Consider the following 14,713-nt stretch of genomic DNA (forward strand, 5'->3'; position numbering starts at 1 on the left):
TACACCACACTCCTGACAGCTGCCGGAAGCAGCCGCGAACTAACTCCTTTTCTCTTGCAATATCCCTCCGACGCCCTCTACTGGCAAAGCCCATCATCGTGCTCATTGAAAACTAGGGATGTTAAGTGAATTCTGTCCACTATCGCATAGAGGTATGGACCTGGGAATTTGGAGCTAAGATACAATACGTTGCTAACTGGCATAGATTCTTCACTCCAGTGCCATCAGGCCTCTGATTTACTTGGATTAGAATCCTATGTGACTGTTGAGGTAGTAAATTCCTGAGCCTCAGTTTTCTAACCCTTGGAACATAGCTCAATGTTCAGGGCTTAATACTTTATGTTTTCAGCAACATATTTCCCAAATACTGGAAAGTAAGTATATCCCTTTGGAATCTTGCCTAAAATCCTTGATCCTTCCTTTTTGTACCCCACAAAACCCTTGCTTCACTTAAAATTTTCAAAACAAGTTATACATTCATTCTACAGTTCAGATACCCCCAGAAAGGCAGTTGTGGTAACTCATCTGCAAACTTGTGGCTTTAAGTGTCTACTGAAGCAAGGAAGACTTTGGGAGGCTTTATACTAACACACCAGTCCACTTTGCTTCCAGTTGTTCTGGTGCAGAGAACGTTGACTGATTTGTATTATGAAAGACTAGTTGGTGGTGATGGAAGTCCCAGAAGCTGGCCTGATGCAGCAATTATTTTCTATACCTATTACAGTGTCTCGGGCATTGTGGGACTCAGCAGTGTCCTCTAGTACAGAGTGTACATTCTTGCGCATGATGAGTGTCCTTTTATCAGGGTCTAACCAGAGGGCTGAGGGTGGCAACAAACTGTCCACAGAATTGTCCCCAATTCACACAAGTCTCTGTCTGATTTTGAGCGAGATTGTTTTCCACTTTGCTACATCAAACACGCAAACCATCAGCCTCTCTGGATGCAACAGCTTGGTTCATGGGTACTGTTACATTAAACCATTTTGCTTTGGATAAATTCCTTTCATCTTTCATAACCTACCTTTATGTCAGCTTTCACCTTGTTCCATCTCCGAATCCTCTGCATTTATTAATATTAGCAACCTTCATTCAGTATTGCCCCCAAGACTGCCTTTCCCCATCGCTCCACATTCTACTCACCTCTTACTCTTGCTTCTCTCTCCCTCTCATAACCTGTCTTTAAAGCCCGTGAAAACTTTCCTTTTCTCAGTAGGCCGGTCTCCCCAACATTTGATAGTAATTGCACTATCAAGGTGAATCTTTATTTACTGAAGCTATACTTCCATCTCATTGGTGGCATTTGGGGTCTTGTGATGAAGAGACAAGAACTGGATTCTGAAATCAGTCCTGACTCTGGTAGGTATAAGGCATATTTCATTTATTCATATTTGGATTTTGTTCTAATGGCTGTAATTTTTTTCCCATCTGGGATCACATTCACAATTCTGAGGGAGAAGTTGGAGTTCAGCAAAGAGAAGCACAAGTAGGAAATGAAAGTTTTGCTGAGCAGAAACTATCCTTTAGCAATAGTTATATCCATTATTGAAATGATTATCTCCTCTATAGGATTTTCGGTTTCCTCTTCTAGAAGCTTCTGATTTTCTTTTTACCCTTTTCATTTTACAAGCAATTATCTATAAGTGCAACTGAAGTGCCAACGATCTGAACTGTTACTAAAATTGAAAACTACGTGGTCTGAGGAATAAATGTTAAAATTGATAATACCTTTTATACACAGTCTCTGTGGGTTTTGTTCTTGTGTTAGAGGCACGATTTCCGTAAAGAAGAAAAACAAGCTACTGTGTTTGTATTCGTTATAAACCACCATACTAAGCATTCTCTTCATAAATTGGAATCCAATGGTCACTAAAAGAAACCTTCCCTGTGTCTGCAATTCTGCCCCACACTGGCTTGGGTTCTAGTCAGAAGTGTCATCACAAATGTTTACTTCCATAAGAGGTGAACTGTGAAGCTGCCTTATCTTGAATACATTATTTTATGACTGTACCTGTTGGAGAAGTTTGAACTGTGGTGCTGGAGAAGACTCTTGAGAGTCCCTTGGACTGCAAGGAGATCCAACCAGTCCATCCTAAAGGAAATCAGTCCTGAATATTCATTGGAAGGACACATGCTGAAGCTGAAGCGCCAATACTTTGTCCACCTGATGCAAAGAACTGACTCATTTGAAAAGACCCTGATGCTGGGAAAGACTGAAGGAGGAGAAGAAGACCGAGGATGAGGTGGTTGGATGGCATCACCGACTCGATGGACATGAGTTTGAGCAAGCTCCAGGAGTTGGTGATGGACAGGGAAGCCTGGTGTGCTGCAGTCCAGGGGATTGCAAAGAGTCAGACACAACTGAGAGACTGAAATGAACCGTGCCTCAGTTTCCTGATCGGTAAAAAGTACAAAAATTAATTTCTTTATCTATGAATGATTGTGGGGATGAAAAGAAATATCTTGTGTGAAAATACCATGCATAGGCTTAAGGGTTAAATAAGTAGTAAACACAGAGGTCCCTGCAGTTTCAGTTCAGTTCAGTTCAGTTCAGTCGTTCAGTCGTGTCCGACTCTGCTACCCCATGAATCACAGCATGCCAGGCCTCCCTGTCCATCTCCAACTCCCGGAGTACACTCAAACTCATGTCCACAGAGTCGGTGATGCCATCCAGCCATCTCATTCTATGTCGTCCCCTTCTCCTCCTGCCCCCAATCCCTCCCAGCATCAGAGTCTTTTCCAGTGAGTCAACTCTTCACATGAGGTGGCCAAAGTATTGGAGTTTCAGCTTTAGCATCAAGCCTTCCAATGAACACCCAGGATTGATCTCCTCTAGAATGGACTGGTTGGATCTCCTTGCAGTCCAAGGGACTCTCAAGAGTCTTCTCCAGCACCACAGTTCAAAAGCATCAATTTTTTGGCGCTCAGCTTTCGTTATAGTCCAACTCTCACATCCATACATGACCACGGGAAAAACCATAGCCTTGACTAGACAGACCTTGGTTGGCAAAGTAATGTCTCTGCTTTTTAATATACTATCTAGGTTGGTCATAAATTTCCTTCCAAGGAGTAAGCGTCTTTTAATTTCATGGCTGCAATCAGCATCTGCAGTGATTTTGGAGCCCAAAGAAATAAAGTCTGACACTGTTTCCACTGTTTCCCCATCTATTTCCCATGAAGTGATGGGACCAGATGCCATGATCTTTGTTTTCTGAATGTTGAGCTTCAAGCCAACCTTTTCACTCTCCTCTTTCACTTTCATCAAGAGGCCCTTGAGTTCCTCTTCACTTTCTGCCATAAGGGTAGTGTCATCTGCATATCTGAGGTGATTGATATTTCTCCCGGCAATCTTGATTCCAGCTTGTGCTTCTTCCATCCCAGCATTCCTCATGATGTACTCTGCATAGAAGTTAAATAAGCAGGGTGACAATATACAGCCTTGATGTACTCCTTTTCCTATTTGGAACCAGTCTGTTGTTTCATGTCCAGTTCTAACTGTTGCTTCCTGACCTGCATACAGGTTTCTCAAGAGGCAGGTCAGGTGGTCTGGGATTCCCATCTCTTTGAGAATGTTCCACAGTTTATTGTGATCCACACAGTCAAAGGCTTTGGCATAGTCAATGAAGCAGAAATCGATGTTTTTCTGGAACTCTCTTGCTTTCTCCATGATCCAGCGGATGTTGGCAATTTGATCTCTGGTGCCTCTGCCTTTTCTAAAACCTGCTTGAACATCTTGAAGTTCACAGTTCACATATTGCCGAAGCCTGACTTGGAGAATTTTGAGCATGACTTTACTAGCGTGTGAGATGAGTGCAGTTGTGCGGTAGTTTGAGCATTCTTTGGCATTGACTTTCTTTGGGATTGTAATGAAGACTGACTGTTTCCAGTCCTGTGGCCACTGCTGAGTTTTCCATATTTGCTGGCATATTGAGTTCAGCACTTTCACAGCATCATCTTTCAGGATTTGAAATAGCTCAACTGGAATTCCATCACCTCCACTAGCTTTGTTCCACCTCATTAGAACTGACTCAAATGCATTCTTTCTTATAGCTGAGTAATATTCCATTGTGTATATGTACCACAGCTTTCTTATCCATTCATCTGCTGTTGGACATCTAGGTTGCTTCCATGACCTGGCTATCGTAAACAGTGCTGCAATGAACATTGGAGTACACGTGTCTCTTTCAATTCTGGTTTCCTTGGTGTGTATGCCCAGCAGTGGGACTGCTGGGTCATATGGCAGTTTTATTTCCTGTTTTTTAAGGAATTGCCACACTGTTCTCCATATTGGTTTTACTAGTGTTCATTCCCAGCAACAGTGTAAGAGGGTTCCCTTTTCTCCAAAACCTCACCTCTGTAGAATTTATTATTTGTAGACTTTTTGAGAGCAGTCATTTTGAATGGCGTGAGATGGTACCTCATTGTGATTTTGATTTGCATTTCTCTGATTATGAGGGATGTTGAGCATCTTTTCATATGTTTGTTAGCCATCTGTATGTCTTTTTTTGAGAAATGTCTGTTTAGTTCTTTGGCCCATTTTTTGATTGAGTCATTTATTTTTCTGGTATCGAGCTGCATGAGATGCTTGTATATTGTTGAGATTAATTCTTTGCTAGTTGTTTTTTTTTTTGCTGTTATTTTCTCCCATTCTGAGGGCCACCTTTTCACCTTGCTTATAGTTTCCTTTGCTGTGCAGAAGCTTTTAATTTTAATTAAGTCCCACTTGTTTATTTTTGTTGTTATTTCCATTACTCTGAGAGGTGGGTCATAGAGGATCTTGCTATGATTTATGTCAGAGAGTGTTCTGCCTATGTTTTCCTCTAGGAGCTTTATAGTTTTGGGTCTTACATTTAGATCTTTAATCCATTTTGAGTTTATTTTTGTGGATGGTGTTAAAAAGTGTTCTAGTTTCATTCTTCTACAGGTGGTTGACCAGTTTTCCCAGCACCACTTATTAAAGAGATTGTCTTTTCTCCATTGTATATTTTTGCCTCCTTTGTCAAAGATAAGGCATCCATAGGTGCATGGATCCATCTCTAGCCTTTCTATTTTCTTCCATTGAGCTATATTTATGTCTTTGTGCCAGTACCATACTGTCTTGATGACTGTAGCTTTGTAGTATGGTCTGAAGTCAGACAGGTTGATTTCTCCAGTTCCATTCTTCTTTCTCAAGATTGCTTTGGCTGTTCGAGGTTTTTTTGTGTTTCCATACAAATTGTGAAATTATTTGTTCTAGTTCTGTAAAAAATACCGTTGGTAGCTTGATAGGGATTGCATTGAATCTATAGATTGCTTAGGGTAGTATACTCGTTTTCACTATATTGCTTCTTGGCCTTTTGGATAAGATCAAGTGTAGTATCTCTCTTCAGGTTGACTTCTGTTTGACCCAGCAGGAAAAAACTTCTTCTCTGAGCCCCTGTCTCTGGTGGGTATCCTCTGAATGATAGCCTGAGGCAAGGATCTGGTGTCTCCTGATGGATTGGTAGGGTATGGGAGGGAAGGCAGGAAGTCACAGGGTTGGGATCTCAGGGCAGGTCCACCAAGGAGGGTGGCTCAATTACCTCCCATGGGGCACTCCTAAGAGTTGGCCTTTCCTTGGCAGAGAGGTTGGCAGGGCGTGGTGAGGGACATAAAATCCATGCATTTTTGGATCTCTGGGTGTGCATTCACAGAGGTGGATGGAAGGGGAACATAAAATGGGTGGGACAAGGCTACTGTCTGCTGAAGCTGTCTCTGCAGGTGCCACAGAAAATGTTTTATCCATCTCTGTACCTGGTGTGGCTCATAGTAGGAATTCAATATACATTTGTTGGATGGAAGAAATTGCTATTCTATTTTCCGCAGACAACACAGCAAGTGGAGTCGATTCTGCTCCTGTAAAGGGGTGGTGTTAAGATTTTCCTCCTTACTGCTTTCGGAGACTATCAGACACACTGCTTCCCACCATTGATTTCTATTCAACTGAGATTTGTGCAAAGCCAAAGAAGGAGGAGCTACTTTTATTATTTGTTTGCAGCACATTCCAGTGAATGCTTTTGATATTCAAAATCCACTGTCCTTTTGCCTCATTTATTTATAAAAGAGAAGTCAGGAGATATTCTTTGCCCTTTAAGTAATGGACATGGGAAGTCAACAAAAATACATTTAAAAACACATGCATTCACTTTTCATTTGTCTGAGTTCAAAATTAGATGTTTCTCCTCCATTATCTCATAAAAGTGTGTGATTTATGAAAGAAACTGAAGTGAGTGTCATTAAAACTGATTACCGTAAGTGAATAGTGATGTATTTGTGGGTATGCAATGTGATTATGACGTTGGTGAGAGTAATCTAATGATCAGTGGGATAATGTGATTTTGTGGTGTTGATAAAAGACTAAAAACAGAAGCCCTTGGTGAAATCGCACCTCTGATCTGAAACAAGCCCCAAATGATGACCAAAAGGACATTTGTTTTGACTCCACCCATGGATCTAGTGCCCAGGAAGACAGTGCCCTCAGACTGCCCCAGCTGCTGACAGTCCAGTCTCCTGCAGATCTTGGAAACTGGGAGAGAGAAGGGAGCACACAGCAGGAAGGGGAAAGAATTTTCTTTGAGAGTGGCCCTCTGCACAGGTGCTCCCAGCCCCACCAGGAGTCACCACCTGCTCCTTCTTAGGTGCCTGGCATTCTCCATCCCTCTGCAACCCCTTTGTTCTGGGTCTCACCGCATCAGTGATCCTCCTCCTCCTCCTTGTGCATCATCACTTTCTCACTCAGCCGTGGATCCTCCACCTCTCAGCATTTCTCAGCTTTGAAAATGATACCGTCCTTCCTCCCTCCTTACATCCCCCACCAAACGGGTAGGACATGCACCCTGACCTTATTCCCTCTCCTGCCTTGCTGGCCCCTGCCTCCTAATTCCTCCGAATATGGAGCTGATCCTCCTATTGTACTGGCCTGAACTGATATGACACAAATTATTAAATGCCACTGCTTCTTGTTTCTCCATCATATCTAAGCTCTCAGAGCATTTGATGACTTCTTGAAATTCTCTCTGCATATACATCCCCAATATTTCCCTCTCCTGGCCTTTGCTTACTCTCTAACAACCCCCTTCTCCACCTCCTACTGCCTATGTGTGGGCTGACTGAAGAATTTGGCCTTCCCCTTGTCTTCCTTAGAGATGCCTTTTTTCCCACACGACTTAGATGACCACCGCTCTGCAGCTACCTCTGAAATCTAGGACTCCAACCAATCAAGTTGCTCCTGGCTTCCATTCCCATCGGCACACATATATAATTCCCTCTTTGCTCTTTGTCCTCTGCCTCTGTGGCATGGTTCACTGCAGTGCTAAGAGTTTTTCCATGACATCCAAAGTGAGAAGAGCCAGATAAAACCAAGCTCAACATTTAACTCTGCCACACACTTCCTGTCTGACCTGGATAAGTTTCCTATACAGTCTGAACTCCCATTTACAGAACCAAAAATAATAACTCATTGTTGCCTTGCATGGTTGTTGTGAAAATTAAAAGCATTCATGGTCATCAGTTCAGTTCAGTTCAGTCGCTCAGTCGTGTCCGACTCTCCGTGACCCCATGAATCACAGCACGCCAGGCCTCCCTGTCCATCACCAACTCCCGGAGTTCACTCAAACTCATGTCCACAGAGTCAGTGATGCCATCCAGCCATCTCATTCTCGGTCGTCCCCTTCTCCTCCCGCCCCCAACCTTTCCCAGCATCAGAGTCTTTTCCAGTGAGTCAACTCATCACATGAGGTAGCCAAAGTATTTCAGTTTCAGCTTTAGCATCAGTCCTTCCAATGAACACCCAGGATCGATCTCCCTTAGAATGGACTGGTTGGATCTCCTTGCGGTACAAGGGACTCTTGGCCCATAATAATTATATCTTATGTTTTAGCTGTTATTATTAATGTACCCAGTAAATGTTTTATTCCCTGGCTTTGTTCCCTGGTGGCTCAGTGTTAAAGAAACCACCTGCCAATGCAGGGGACGCGGGTTCGACACATAGGTCAGGAACATCCCCTGGAGGAGGAAATGGCAACCCACTCCAGTATTCTTGCCTGGAGAATCCCATGGACAGAGGAGCCTGGTGGGCTATAGTCCATGGAGTCACAAAGAGTTGGACATGACTGAGCAACTAATTAACAACAATATCAACAAAATATTTATCGAATGAAGGGAATGCTTCAGGTACTGTTGCAGGAAGGTGAGATGGGGACAGGAGGTCTGAAGACTTCTCACATCCTACAATATCGAGCACAGGAACCTCCTCCACAGGGACCAATGCAGCACAATGAAGATGACCAACCTTCACAAAATATTACTTTTTTTCTTTAATGTTTGTTACTACAGAAAGCATCCAGTTTAATCCCATTACTGTATATAAACTACTGTATACAACCCCATTTTTAAGTTATTCCAGTTTTTGTTGACTACTTAAATAGAAAACAATTACTTCAGTGAAAACTGCACAGACAGAATGTGCTCTTAGAGAAGGAAATCATTATTTGATTCTCCTGAAATTAAAGCACACTTTTCTCCCCAACTCAGTCAGGTTACCTGCTGGGAGATAACAGGCTTTTTCTCCTAAGTAACTTTCTCACACAAATCAAGCAGTCAGCTTCGAAAAGGATTTTCCACCAGTGGGAGTGGGAATCAGTACTCTGATTAGCAATTTGTCTTTGCTTCATTGACTGCTCTGGTTTGTTGTCACCTAAGCTCATTTTTTAAACAAATCTTTTCTTTTGTGATAGTTTTATATTTACAGAGAAGTTGCAGAGTTCCTGTACACCCGTCATTCAGTTCTGCCTAATGTTAGCATCTTACATAACAATGGTACATTTGTCAAAGCTAAGAAATTAATGTTGATGAATTAGTATTCATTAAACTACAGACTTTATTCAGATCTCCCTAGTTTTTCCACTAGTGTCTCTTTTTTATTTTAGGATCCAATTCAGGATACCATATTGCATTCAGTCACTATGTCATTTTAATAAATATTCCACTGATATTGCATAAAGTCAGATAATTACTCTCAAAAGGTTCTGTGCCCCAGAACAGTATAAAAAACCTGGGAGAGTCAGTGTAGAGTGGAGAAAACTGATGAAACTGGAATTTAGGCCCATCATCCAAATAAGCAAAATTAGTTAGAAAAAAATTTTCTCAGAAAGTGCCAAAGTGAAAGGTTAAACATTTGGTTTCTTCCTTCTCCTCCCAGCCCAGAACTTTCTCTAGTTTTGCCTCCCCTGGGAGGTTGAGCTCTTGTTGTGTTTCAGGGAGGAAGCCAATTCTGACTCCATGTTGGAACTGTTTCTTTGACTTGCTTTTCATTGCTTTTGTTATTATAATCATACAGAATGGTTTGCCTCAGGGAATCATGCCCCTCTGCTTGACTGGTAAACTAAAGTTCCTTTGTTCAGAACCCTACCCACCTGTGGATGGCAGGAAGGAAGAAATTAACACATCCCCTGCCCGAGGCTTGCCACTCTAGGAGATATTTGCAAGATTAATAGCCTTTTTTCTTTGTTTCCTTACCTCCCCCCAGCTCTGATCTATACAAGAACCTGGCATCCAGACCCCAATAAAATGGTTATTCTGAGGCACTAGCTTGCCATCTTCTCAGTCTCCTGGCTCCCCAATTAAAGTCTCTTCCTTGCCTCAACATCTTGTCTCTTGGATTCATTGGTCTATCATGTGGCGAGCAGAGCGAACTTGGACTCGGTAACAGTTGCACCTCCCCGTTTCAGTTTTGACTGTTAAGCAGTTACCTGATTCACCTTCAAATTGGGAGAAACAAAGAATCATGTTCACCTTTTTATGAAACTCATCTGTGTGACCTTGAGCAAGTCCATTTAGCCTTTCTTGGCCTCAGTCCCCCAGCTGCACAAACTGAGGTTTGTCAGTGGTTGACAAGGGCTGCTCTGTGGATCTGTCATATCAGAATCAGCTGGAAAGTTTGTTGCAATGCTGATTTGCAGATCCTGCCCAACTTATGAATATCTGGGCAGTTGGACCTGAGGCTCTGTATTTTCACATATACACACACACACAGTTACCACAGGTGATGTGGGTGCACAGCAGGCTCTGGGGCACATGGGGTTAAATAAGCTGCATGCTTGCATGGGTTTGTTAGGTAGTTAGAGCAGGAAAAAGGAGTCCAAAATGGTGGTGGCTAAAATACAAAGAAAGGGAAAAGCCTGTGAAAACAGAATAAAAGAAAATCCACGGACTGGAGTGAGAATTTCAGGTAAAACAAACATGCCCCCTTCTTGGCCAGCCCAATTTGCATAGGGTAGGCTCAAGGAAGGGAGGAGACAAACATATAAGAAGAGGAAACCAAGATGGATTGAGGCCTCTCCTTGGGGGTTGGCCTGCTCTCATGCCTCAAGGGTGTACTATGCTTTGCTTGCCAAATAAAACTGAACTATAACAGAGCTGTAACACTGGTCCACCATTTCAAATCTTTGCTGCAGCAAGACAGAACTGAGGAAATTATACACTCCCCCAACATATCTCGTGCCATGACTCGGATTTAACCTGGCTGAAACAACCTCAGCTCAGCCCCAGCAAGGCAGAAACCAAGCACAGCAGAAGCCCAACTTGGCGAAAGCTCATGTGGTGGAAGCTGAACACAAAGGAAAGCCAGCGCAGTGGAAGTGACAAGAAGCCCAGCATGCTGGAAATTGGGACAGCAAAAACAAACTCGGCAGAAAGCTCAAATGGCTCAATTTCAGATTCCAGAAGATCTCCAGTTAAGGTAGGAGGTCCTTACCCTTATGGCTGGAAGGACATATGGCTAACAAAATCTTAATTCCTTTACAGTCTCTCATTTCTTATTTCCATGAACCCCCTGTGAACAGGCAGTGGCATGCAATTGAGTGACTCTAGCAGGGGCTACTCCCCAGTGTGTCCCGAAGGCTCCACTATCTGCTGTGCTCTAGTAGCTGTTGCCCAAGTGCATGATGGTTCTTCTGTCCTTAACCTCCTTTGTGCCAAGGATCAGGCCAATGAAAATGGTGGGTGCAGGTCAGGCATTTAGCAGTTTTTCTGAAAAGTTATGAAAGGGGTTCCTCAGCACGTTTTTCCCACTGCTTTTTCCTCCCGTCCTTCAGCTCCTCTCTCCACTGTTTGATTGGGCAGATCATCATCTTTCCATTTCTGAAAATTGTGTTTGACACCATTTACCTAAGATTGGGACTCGAACCCACGTGGCAGGGACTTTGTGCTATGCTTAGTCACTCAGTCGTGTCCAACCAGGACTTGAGCCTGGCCAAAGCCCATGGTGCCTGGTTTCAGGACCTAATGAAGCTCAGGTTCTTGATGTCTCATTGCAAAAAGAACTTAGTGAGACACAGTGATAGGTAAGAGGTAGATTTTTTTGGATTTAGAGAGAAGTACAGTCCACAGTGTGTGTGCCATTGCAGAGGGTGTATATTGTGGCCATGAAATGCGTGGTTAGTTTTTGCAAGCTGGGTGAATTCATATGTTAATGAGTGGGAGGATCATTCCAACAACTGGGGAACCACCCACTTCTTGGTCTTTTGATAGTGCCTTGGAAATGTCATGGCACCTCTGGGTGTGTCATTTAGCTTGCAGAGTGAGGATCAAGGCTTAGTTGAATTTGACTTGTCTGCCATCTTGGACCCACTTGATTTTAATGGGTTTATGTTATGACCTTGGGCTATGTCATTTTTTCAAAAGTCGTGCCCTGCTCCCTTCCCTCCTGTTTCATGCTCTTTTCCTGGGCCCTATCTGGGCCCACAACATTGCCTCTACAATCTTCTGGTGGGATAACCAGAAAATAGCTGACCCTTAGGAGGAAAATTCAATCCCTTTAGAGATTCAGGACTTCATCTTCCATGTCTCCCACAACGTGTATAACGACAGCATCTCTCAGTGAACCCGGTAGAGCAGGTGACAGGCACACAATGCCTGCTAGAAGTCCATCTGTTGGTGCCATCCCTTCAAGGGCAATTGGGCTTCCAGGAACAACGTTTGCCACTTTGGGAGTTAGCCCTGAAGGCCGTTTGGACCCAAACCCTTACCACCCTTCTCCTAAAGTTACAAACATTTCCCCAGATCAAATCTCCATTCCACTTTTATGGAACATCTGGTCTTCTGCCTCTTATCAATTTGTTCTTAAGCCACTTACTAATTTCTACAACTAGGACCCTGCCCCCTTGTAGGCAACATCACTCCACCCAGCTTATTAATAAAATACTCTTAAAGTCCCTAATAGTACCAGATAACTCACTCCTTTGTCATTACTTCTATTATTCTATGACAATGAAATGTTTATCATGGGAAACACCCTAAACTGCTCTTATGGAGGACTAAGGGAAGAAATCAGTGAGTTACATTCCTTCAGAGCAATAAGAGGATAATGCCTATGGTTATTTTGCCAGGTTTCCAGTCTCAGGGCATAGGCTTGAATTGCTTTACATCATGGTATCTATTCCCATCTCAGTGGACAAACTGGCAATGAGTTAAGATTACAACCCCTTAATCCTACCCAGCGCTAGTCACACTGGAGACCTTGGGGATGCCCAACTCCAGCCTGGGGTCCCAGGAGGTTGACCTGCCTAGACCTGCCTAAGGATTTGGTCCCTGGGAGGTTGTCATGCCTCAGCTTGCTCAGGGATCCACTCGGCCTGGGTCCCAGGAGGTCGACCTGCCTCGGCCTGCCTAGGGATCTGGTCTCTGGGAGGTTGTCATGCCTCAATATGCTCAGGGATCTGCCAGTCCAAGGGTCCCAGGAGGTCGACACACCTTGACCTGCCAAGGGACCCAATTCTTGGGAGGTCGACATGCCTTTGCCTGCCCAGGTATTCGATCTCCAGGAGGTTGTCATGCCTCAACCTGCCTGGGGATCTGCACCCTGACCCAGGGACACCCAGCTCTCAGGTTGCAACAATACTGGGTAGAATAAGCTTCAGAAAGACTCACACCTAAGGAAGTCCACCCATGGAAATAGAAGGAAGCCTATGACTTGTGGGACTGTGCCCAGTCTCAGCAATAACTCAAGAGCCCAATGAGAACCCTGTTGCCTTTATGGAAAATCTGAGGCCCTCCAAAAGTTTACCAATCTGGACTTAGACTCTTATGAGGGACATGTGATTTTAAAGACAAATTCCTGTCCCAGTGTGCTTCAAAGATCAGGATAAAGTTACAACAGCTACAGCAACAAGACCCTGCTGCCTCTTTAGATGAAATGGTCCAGATAGCCACCAATACCTTTTATAACAGAGAATGGAAGAGGGAGGCCAAGACTCAGGAAAGGGAGAGAAGGAAAGAGACAAGGCATGCCCAGATGCTGGCTGCCCTTCAGGGAAGCCCTATGGAAAACCCCGAGTCTTGATGGACAAGGGACAAGGCAAATGCCTAATCTATACACAGGCAGGACATTAGGCCAAAGAGTGTCCAAACTGTGGCAAGTCTCCTAAAATGACTTGCTACAAATGCCATCAGTTGGGACATTGGGCTGCCCTTTGCCCTGGGGACCCAACAGCCTCAGGGTCAAGTGCCAAGACTTCCCTCAGGATGGTTCAACAGGACTGAAGCAGCCCCCTCCAGCCAACCCACCTGTCTTAGATAACCATCATGGGACTGAAGCCAAGGGTGAAACTGGATGTGGTAGGTAGGTCCCAGAATTTCTTGGTTGATATAGGGGCTACCTACTCTGTCCTGACCCTGGAGTCTTCTCCTTTCAAACTTGTACCATTTTGAGTGCTCCAGGAAAAACAATTATGAAAAGATTCACCCAAGCACTTCTTTGTTGCTGGGATGGACAAATATTTTTCCACCAGTTTCTGATGGTCCCTGAGTGTCCTACTCCCTTTTTGAGATGAGATCTTTCCTTGCCTTCAAAATCTTGCAACTATTGCAGTCCTGATAGAAGATGCTTTAAAACTCTCTCTTGGGGACAAACTATTTTTACCAGTCACGAAGTTAAACAACTCCTGAATGGGAGAGGCCATTTATGGATGTCTGATCAAAGAATCCTCAGATAGTAAGTAGTGCAGATGGAAAATCCAGGCCTGACTATATCTTTTTGTGAGGTTCTTAACCCAGCTACCCTCCTGCCTACCCCTGAGGGTTCTCTCCCTTTTCACTCCTACCTAGAAACTTTGGACCAAAGGACAAAGCCCTGAGAGGGATTGTCAGAAGATCCTCTGACCAATTTTGAGGAAATCTGGTATACTGGTGGAAGCAGCTTTGTCTTGGATGGGAAAAGGAGAGCCAGATATGCAGTAGTCTCCAGTTTTGAGACCATAGAGGCTAAACCTTTGCTACCAGGTACTTCAGCCCAACTGACTGAGCTCGTAGCCCTAACTTGAATTTTAGAGCTGGGAAAATAAGAGAGAGTAGCCATTTACACTGACTCCAAGTATGCTTTTCTGGTGCTACATGCACATGCTGCTATTTGGAAAGGAAGAGGCTACTTGACCACCCGAGGGTCCTCAATCAAATATGATGATCAAATCTTTAGGCTCTTGGAGGCAGTCCATCTGCCCACTGAGGTTTCAGTTTCACCTTATAAAGGACACCAAAAAGGGAGCACAGAAGTGGCACGAGGGAACCAAGCAACTGATCAGGCAGCTAAGAAAGCAGCGTTACAGAACAATGACCCAATAGGGGTTGCCACCTTAGTTCCACAGACTAATTTGCCAGAAACTCCTTCATATACTGAAGGTGAGACTCTTAAATCTTAGAGTGA

The 14,713-nt window shown here is 43.9% G+C and overlaps 1 pseudogene; it reads left to right on the forward strand.

Annotated features, from left to right (window-relative positions):
• Nucleotides 1-5,317: 5,317 nt before the first annotated feature.
• LOC148773452 (U2 spliceosomal RNA) lies at nt 5,318-5,415 on the forward strand (annotated as a pseudogene).
• The last annotated feature ends 9,298 nt before the right edge of the window (nt 5,416-14,713 follow it).

Source organism: Moschus berezovskii, chromosome X (assembly GCF_049115385.1).
Source record: "Moschus berezovskii isolate FMDL1 chromosome X, NW_MosBer_1.0, whole genome shotgun sequence".
Classification (NCBI taxonomy): Eukaryota; Metazoa; Chordata; class Mammalia; order Artiodactyla; family Moschidae; genus Moschus; species Moschus berezovskii.